This window comes from Aquarana catesbeiana, linkage group LG05, assembly GCF_042186555.1.
Source record: "Aquarana catesbeiana isolate 2022-GZ linkage group LG05, ASM4218655v1, whole genome shotgun sequence".
Classification (NCBI taxonomy): domain Eukaryota; kingdom Metazoa; phylum Chordata; class Amphibia; order Anura; family Ranidae; genus Aquarana; species Aquarana catesbeiana.
Genome location: NC_133328.1, coordinates 306,060,287 through 306,069,589, shown reverse-complemented (window position 1 = coordinate 306,069,589; position 9,303 = coordinate 306,060,287).

The window sequence follows — 9,303 nt, the reverse complement described above, 5'->3', positions numbered from 1 at the left end:
ACTTTGTTTAGATTCATACAGGGAAGAATAGTAATCTTCTACAATGGACATAATCTAGGTTGGAGAGTTAGTCATTCGCCCGGTATGTGTTAGTAGCACCCCAATGGAGGGGGAAACTTGTTGGGAATGAGCAATTTTCGCTAACAGGCTACCAGTGTGCTCACCCTCATCATAGAAAGCCAGCCTGTTAAAAAATCTCTTTTTCTCCACTGCCGAAGCAGTGAAGCGGCCAAGGGTCTCCTGGGCCAACAACCATGCCTCTCTAGTACTATCTGTTGGGTCAGCAATGAAAGCCTTCTCCAAGTCACCTGCCATCTGTTCCATGCCTTCCCTCTGAGCATTGGAGTTACGCTTAATAGCTTGAATCTCTCTAATAAAGATTCCCCTAAGCATAGCCTTAAAGGCCTCCCAGGTGGTGTTAGTATTCACCTCATCGGTATGGACACGCCAGAATTCTAGAATTTGTGATACAATTTGCTCATGAGAGGGGAAGAGATGAAGCCAGAAGGCATTTAACTTCCACGGGGCCCTAGCTAAATCTGAAGGTAGGTGTACCTCCAACTGCACCACTAAAGGGGATTGGTCTGATACACTCTGGGCATATGTAACCTCTGAAACATATCTTTCTGCTGCAAAGGAACATAAACACAGGTCTATACGAGACAGCGAGGAGTAACTCTTATGCCCCGTACACACGGTCGGACATTGATCGGACATTCCGACAACAAAATCCATGGATTTTTTCCGACAGATGTTGGCTCAAACTTGTGTTGCATACACACGGTCGCACAAAGTTGTCGGAATTTCCCAACGTCAAGAACGCGGTCACGTACACCACGTACGGCGAGACTATAAAAGGGAAGTTCAATACCAAGCGTGGCACCCTTTGGGCTCCTTTTGCTAATCTCGTGTTAGTAAAAGTTTGGTGAGAGATGATTCACACTTTTTCAGACTCGTGGTTTTCAGTTCGTTTTTCTGGTGTTCAGTTTGTGCTTGTGGGTTTGTATCTGTTCTTCAGTGCGTGCAGCGAGTTACCATTGACTTTGTCATTGTGTTCTTGTTCGTTCATTACTGATTTTCAGTTCGCACAGGCCTTGCTGTTCTTCAGTGCGTTCCATTAATTTGTTCTGACCAGCCGACTGTTTTCTAGCCATGTTGCGTGTACGTACTCATGGTAGAGTTCGTGCTGTGTGGGGGCTTGGTGTTGGGGTCCTTACTTTGACACAAGCCCAGTCCATGAACAGGGCGAGGAGGAGTTCATGGACCAAAAATTGGTTGCTCCAGCGTGACCAATGCCTTTGCTCCGTGAGATCCGTGAAAATAATCCTGACGATTTCAGGAACTTTCTCCGGATGACGGACCTCGTATTTCACCGTTTGTTGGCTTTGCTGAAACCCTATATCAGCAGGCAGGATACCTGCATGAGGCAAGCCATCACTCCGAGGCAGAGGCTAGTTGCCACCCTGCGGTACTTAGCGATGGGGAGAAGCCTGCAGGACCTTAAGTTCTCGACAGGCATCTCCACCCAGGCTCTGGGGATCGTTATCCCAGAGACCTGTTCTGCCATCATCCAGGACCTGCAGAAGGAGTATATTAAGGTAAGATTTTTATCCTTTAATATCACATTTTATTGTATAGAATGTTTGCTAATGTATTGTATTTCTTTCCTCATTCCATAACCATGATTGTAATATGCTGTGAATGTCCCCTTTGTCCTCATGCATGCTGGATTTTTAGGTATTTTTTTTTTGTCCTTCATACATATTTGCCTTCACTTACCTCCCCAGCATGATATCCTGGGCCTATATTCACCTCGTGTAGTCACTTAACAATGTATTTTGTCAGCTCCATAGTAGTGCTTTACCCTAAATACCCCCTAAAATGTGTAAAATTGTGATTTGTGCTTTAAATTCAGGCAGAGTGCCAGAGGTTTTTTTTTTGGGTCCCAAAATCATTTGGAACCCTCCCTCCCCCCCCCAACTGCTAACTCAGCTGATACCAATCCTCTATCTGCTGACTTTGCCAAACCCATACACACTATACCCACCTCTTTTGTAGTCAGATTTATGGATGAATTCCCCAAAGCATGTAGTGCAAGGGCCTTCCTGAATACTTTCAAATGGTAATGTTCAAAGTTTTTGTATCCTATTATTATCTTGATAGGTAAAAGCAGAATGTAAAAATGTGCTAAAATGTGTACAGTGTGTATTTATATCTTGGTATTATGACACTTCTTACCTGTCCAGTGGGCTGCCAATAGTGTAAGTGAGGAGGGGCTGGCCAAAGTAATACACATTATTTAGGCATTAATCTCTCAATGAAGTGGAGAGGGTTACCTGTCTAAAACATCTCCCCCCATAAAATATCTAAAATGGCCCATGAGGGGAGGGGGGAGGAATCTGATAGGTGGACCTTATACCTTTGTCTTAAAATAAATTTATACTGATGTTGGCCAAGAATGTTTGTGTCTAATCTGCTTTCCATGTTTATGTGCAAAATTATTAATTTTTTATTCTTGCTTGACTCCACAGTTTCCTTCCAACCCACAGGAATGGCAAACTGTGGCCTCCCACTTTGCCCAGTGGTGGAACTTTCCTAACTGCGGAGGGGCAATTGATGGGAAACATGTCCACATCATCCCACCACCCAACTCTGGGTCTTACTATTATAACTACAAGGGGTTCAATAGTATTGTGATGTTGGCGGTGGTGTCGGCTACTTACGAGTTCCTGTATGTGGACGTGGGGAAGAATGGCCGGATGTCAGATGGTGGCGTCATGGCCCACACGGAGTTATACAGGCGTCTCCAGAAGGCAGTTTGATACATGGAATACTTTGCGGGTAGGGGGGCCATCAATATGCCAGACAATGTCTGAGACATTTTTTAAATAAAAAAATATTTTAAACTGAACAAATATTTGGTTTGATTTACTGATTGGCTTTCTTTTAGCTGACCCTGACAGAAATTTTGGGAGTCCTGAAAATGGCGTGATTGTGTAAAATTAAAAAGCACTGTTGGGTGTTATTTACTAAAGGAAAATACACTTTGCACTACAAGTGCACTTGAGACTGCACTGAAACTGCACTTGTAGTGCAAAGTGGATTTGCCTTTAGTAAATAACACCCATTGTCACGGAAAACACCAATTTTACAACACAAAAATGCTTTTGAGCATTGAAAGAAGAAGCCACACATTCTTTAATCTCAATCTTTTTAATCAAAGCACAATCACATGTGCATTTATAAAAGGTTTTTAAAACAAACCAACATGTTTGTTGTATAACAATTTGTTAGGTCACATTAAAAGTAGAAATGACCTTTTAAGGTAAAACAGGCATGTTTAAAACCAACAAGAAATACACAAATCTGGAACTTACAAAGTTCAACTTTTGTAGAACTTGAAGGCAATATCAGACATGAGTATTTATAAACTATGTTTGATATTGCGTTCAGCAGATGGGGTGAAGTCACCCCTGGAAAAGCCAAATTTTGAAGATGCACACAAATTGCCGAATGTCAACATGTGTTAGCTGCCATCATGGGGGATCAATGGACGCGTTTTGTGGGTCCAACCCCTTCCTCTCAGCTACTTTATTATTGAGGAAGGGGTTGCACCCCCAAAACTCATACATTGATCTTCCGTGATGGCAGATAGCACATGTTGACACACTGTGTGCATTTTCAAAAATTGGCTTTTCTATAATATGTCAAAAAAATATGAAAAATATTTTCTAGAAAAAAAGCAGAAAAAAATAGGGATTTCGAGTGCTTTTAAACTCTCCCTAAAACATCAATGATGTTCTTCATTTTGTTTTGAACATCACTGATGTTTTGCTTGATGTTTTCCAAGTCCCTATTACACCCCATGATCTCCCCGATCAGGATCTGGGCACTTTGACTGGTGAAATGATCTTCATCCACAACATCACGATCACCTAAAAATATAGAAACAAAAACACACCATGTATTATAAATATGCAGTCATCCATCTCTTACCTGAGCCTGTGGTCGCAGACACTCACCTTTTGTGGTGACAATTTCTATAACGTCTCCCTCCTCCTGTTGGCTTTGGGGGATTTCCCCTTCTTCCTGAGGTGGGGGGTCTGTTGTCTCCTCTGATGAGTGGTGTCCTCTGACTCTTTTCTCCCCTATGTAAAAAAAAAAAGGTACATTTAGCACACAGATATTTGATGGCATAAATAGGAATCTGAAACATTGCTTGGAAGTGGGGTACAATTGTCTATTTTGGCAGAGTTCCAAGATGAAGAAATATTTTTGTCCTTTGTCAAGCTTAAATACTTACCTGTTTTGTACAAGCTTCACAGATGGAGACACCCCTATAGTATACACTGGAGCACCTGTGTGGGCCCCCTAATAAAAAGGGTGTTCTTTTCTCCCACACTAGTGCTCCGGCGTCCAGATGTGTAAACAGCTGCTGAGTGTCCTCTCCGTACACAGAATCTAGTTTGCATTTCATTCCAGTTACAAACCCATCTAGACAACAAAAATTTTAAGAGAAGTAGACCAGAAAAAATGTATTGAAATGCATCTGGACAAAACATGGTGTTTTATTGGCCAAACAAACAATGTTTCCTACGAACGAATAATGTGTTCATGAACATGAAAGTTGCCATTTTAAACAGTAAAGTAAAGCACATGGAGCAGCACGAACGTTATAAAAATAACGAATAGGAACACAGGACAACTACTTACTTTTTTGCAGCACTCTCCTGATCCTTCTATACTGATCATGCTCCCTTAATTTGAGGTCCGACCACCGCTTCCTGAGTTGATCCTTGGATTGCCGTACCCCAAAATTTCTGTGCAGACTCTTCACAGCTTTAGTCATGATCTTGGCCTTTCTCACATTTGGGTTGGGGTAAGGTCCATACTTCCTGTCATAGTCGGCCCTCTTCAGGATGTCGACCATCTCCACCATCTCCACAAAGGACATATTCGATGCCTTAAATCGTCTCCTCCGGGATCGTGATGTTTCTGGCTCTGGGCTTTCCTCCTCCTCCTCCTCGTTGCTGTAATTAGCACGCACCTGCTCTGTCTCCGCCATGTGCTCTTCCCCACTGCGCCGAATGAGAAGGGGCGGGGAATAGACTAGAAAGAACGTCAGGGGCGGGCGGAGTTTCACTCAGGCGCAGTGTATATAAAGCGTAACACGCGTGCGTAGTATGTACGATCTGTGAGCGGAGACAGTAGTATCGGAAGCGCCGATCGTGATAACGAAGGTAACATTTAAACTTGGCCCTATACTGCTTATAGATTGAGGCCTATATTGGGACAAGATTAGGAGAGTTTAGCCTGACATTAGGGTTTGTCTTGTGTTGTGTCTTGCAGAGAAAATAGATGGCTTCGATGACCACAACTTCCTAACCTTGTTCATAGACAAGTGCAGGGAGCTGCCCTGCCTGTGGCAGGTGAAACATCCACATTATAATCATAAACAAAAGAGGCAGGCAGCGCTTGAGAAACTGGTGGAGTTGGTGAAGCCGGTGGTCCCCACGGCAACTATCCCCTATTTAAAAGCCAAAATTGGTGGCCTGAGGAGCACTTATCTTAGGGAGCGCAAGAAGGTCCAGGATTCCCAGAGATCCGGAGCTGCAGCAGATGGCGTTTATGTCCCCAGGCTGTGGTACTATGAGAGAATGCGATTTCTGTCAGACCAGACTGAAATAAGGGAATCCCTCTCAACCCTTCCTTCCACTCTTCCCTCCACCCTACCTTCCACCCCAGCTGAGGCTTCAGATGTCCAACCTGGGACTTCCAGCCAGGAAGAAGTGGAAGAGCCCAGCTTGAGCCAGGTATAGCATTCTTCTACAGATTTCTGGTCAATAAATAAATGATGTTTACTAGATGTTATTATTGATCACTAATTGCTGATTTAATAAAGTGTTTTACATATCAATAGACAGTAGTGGGCAAAAATAATTGGGACAAGAATGAAAAATGCTGGGCTCAGAATGAGAATCTGTTATATTTGTTAACATTCAATTTGCAACAGTCATGAGCTGAAAATTGTGTGTGATTGATGACGAAAAAACTAAAATTATGTCCCTCTTTCATACACAGGAAGACCTCAGCCAGGAGGAGGCTGTGGAATGTGGTACACAGGAGGAGGCTGTGGAATATGGCACACAGGAGGAGGCGGGGGGTTAGTGGCAGCAAGGAGGAGGCCGGGGTAAGTGGCAGCCAGGAGAAGGCCGGGCCCAGTAGGAGCCTCACAGAATCCCAGGTTCCTCCCCTCCGCCTTCCAAACAAAAGACCCAGGAAGGGGAGTAACGTGGAAGATTCAGCACTCAGGCTGATTCAGGAGGCTTCTGCGTCCAACAGAGCCACCCCCACTCGTGAAGAGGCCTTTGCCTCCATGGCTGCCACCAAACTGCAGGATATGCAGGAGGGCCAATGCCTCATGTGTGAGGAACTCATTTATCAAACATTAAATAAGGGGTTGAGGGGCAAAATCACACCCAATACACACCTGAGTGAGTTGCATCATCCTCCTCCTCCTACCACACCTCCACCACCACAGACACAGCGTGGAAGGAAGCGTGGAAGGAAGACCAGAGAGTGATGACCTGGGTTCAGTCTGGTCTGACAGGCTCTTGTATGACCATAGCCTGGGGACATGTATGTCATCTGCTGTTGTTCATGATCTCTTGGACTTCTGGACCAGATTGTACTCCCTTATATAAGGACTCCTCAGGCCACCAATTTTGCAGTAAAATAATTGATGGGGGTCAAAGGCTTCGCCAATTTCTGCTGTTTCTCCAGCATTGCCTCCCTCTTTGTTTGGTTAGTACCCCTTAATAAATTTTTGGTTTGTTTTATTATACTCGCCTATGTGTGTTTTCCTTCAAAAAGGACAGTTTGTTTGTGAGGAGGCAGGTACATTTCAAAAATACAATGTGAAATTAACAAGAGACACCAACACCAAACAATCTCCTTGAGATTAAATAATACAAGATAATAATGGTGTTGTGGTAACTTGACACACAAAACACACCCAAAACTATTCTGGGGTTAAAAAAAAAAGACACAAGATCAGGTGTTAAAAAAATTCCCCAAAAAATTATTTAATCTAAAAACATCAAAAAAAATATTTTTTTTTTCGGCGGATGTGACAAATAAAAATATTATATTGTTGAAATCACGATAAATAATAAAGAAAGAAGTTTGCGAGAACTCTGTGTGAATATGAGCAGCAAAACTACTTCGTTCTTCTAGCATTATAAAGAAAAAGAGAGTGCGCTGCATTAAACAATTTAAAACATTGCAGCCTGACGAAAGTGCTATATCCATTCCGAACGCTAATTTTACCAGACCGAGCAGTTCCGTGTCGGATTTTATTCTGAGCATGCGTGGCACTTTGTGCGTCAGAATTGTCCACACACGGTCAGAATTGACGCGATCGGATTTTGTTGTCGGAAAATTTTATAGCCTGCTCTCAAACTTTGTGTGTCGGAAAATCGATGGAAAAAGTCCGATGGAGCCCACACACGGTCAGAATTTCCGATAACAAGCTCCGATCGCACATTTTCCGTCGGAAAATCTGACCGTGTGTACAGGGCATTAGAGAAAAAGGAGAATTTAGCCTGCCATGGATCCTTCCACCCCACCTCGTCTACAATTTTTTTCAGGGCAGTACGGTTAGTCCCCTGTCTAGCTGTGACCTGGGGATGTTTATCTAAAGCAGGGTCTGTGTAACAATTGAAATCAGCCAGGATATAAAGTGGTACCTCGGGTAATTCATTTGAAATTCCAGCAGAGCTCTAAGAGTCTGATTAGTGTATGGAGGCGGTATGTATACAAATGCAAGAATACATTTGAGGGATTATAAACGACACAATAAGAAAATGTACCTCCCCACAGCATTAATCACACAATCAATTTCCTCACAGTCTAAAGAGCTATGCACTAGTACACTCACACCCCTAGAATACGAAGTGTGAGTGGAGTGGTACGCCCTACCCACCCATCTGAAATTTAAACAGGTAATAGAGTCTGCAGTAAGGTGCGTCTCCTGTAGGGCACAAATTGCAGGTAAGTATTTACGTAGCAAAGAAGACCCCATGGTGCGTTTTAGAGGGTCATTTAGTCCCCTAATATTCCAGGAAAGTACTGATACTGTCGTCATCTTAAAAGAGCTCGCTTGTACATTGCAGGATAATGAGTATAGTTCCCCTGGAACCCTGGGCAGCAGGGTTATCAGTTCCACAGATATGTGCCAGTAACCCAGTGATGACCGGGACCACACACCAATCGCAATTGTCCCTTCTTTGGGATCATAGCAAGACCATTCTAATGCTCTGGAAAAATAAATCCAAGAAAAACATCTCAATGAGCACAACGGTGCTCCAAACAGCTGCAGTGCGGCATAACAGGGAAGTAGAATAGCCTGTTAAGGCCAGGTGGTGTAAGAATCCTGAGTAGCCGGTATGTCCAGGCACTGAGTTGACAAAAGGAACTTTTGATGAATCGAGGACAACAGGTCCCAACCACTGTCTTCGTGACCGTTAACTGCGGTAATAAGAACTTGAGTGATGAACAATAGAAGTAATTCCATGAATAAACACATTTCCGAACTCAATTTTTGAATTGTAAACCATTGTACGTGTAGCACTAACTCTCTATGGAGCTGCTGGTTTACAACAGGCTGGTACCTTCACTTCCGCCACCTCTATTTCACCGGCACTGGGTCTAGGGTCCCGTTTAGTTTACCTCCGGACAATGTAGGCACCAGACACTTGAGTATCTTTTCCAATGCTTTAATGAACAGGTAATAAAGGAAGTAGCAGGAAAGAGGTAGAAGGAAAATTGCAGGGAAGCTCAAATACCTTTTCTTAGTATTCTTTGGTACATCATTAGGAATTGAACGCTTGTAACTGAATATACTCCCCTTGTGGGATTCAATCTTTGCCCGCCTGGATAGGTTTCTCTCACTCGCCTAGCAGCCAGTACGTAGCACTAACAAAAGTCTCTGCCACAGACTTGTTTGAAGCAAAACCCGTACGATCCTCTGCCACAGGATGTAATGGTTTACGGTGAATATCAGATACAGCACTTGAACCTTTAAGCCAACCCGACAGTACTATGCAGTAAGATTACTTCAGGATACGTCCTCCAACTGAGTCACCAGGCCCCTCTCCAGACCAGCACTCTACATGATCCTTCCATGACGGGTCCTCCCCTGGGATCTCCTCAGTTGTCCAGCTTCTACACACAGGATAGACAGCCCAGGACCATTCCTCTGCCACTGTGGTAGGCCCCAGACAGGCTTCTGGGCCCACCCAC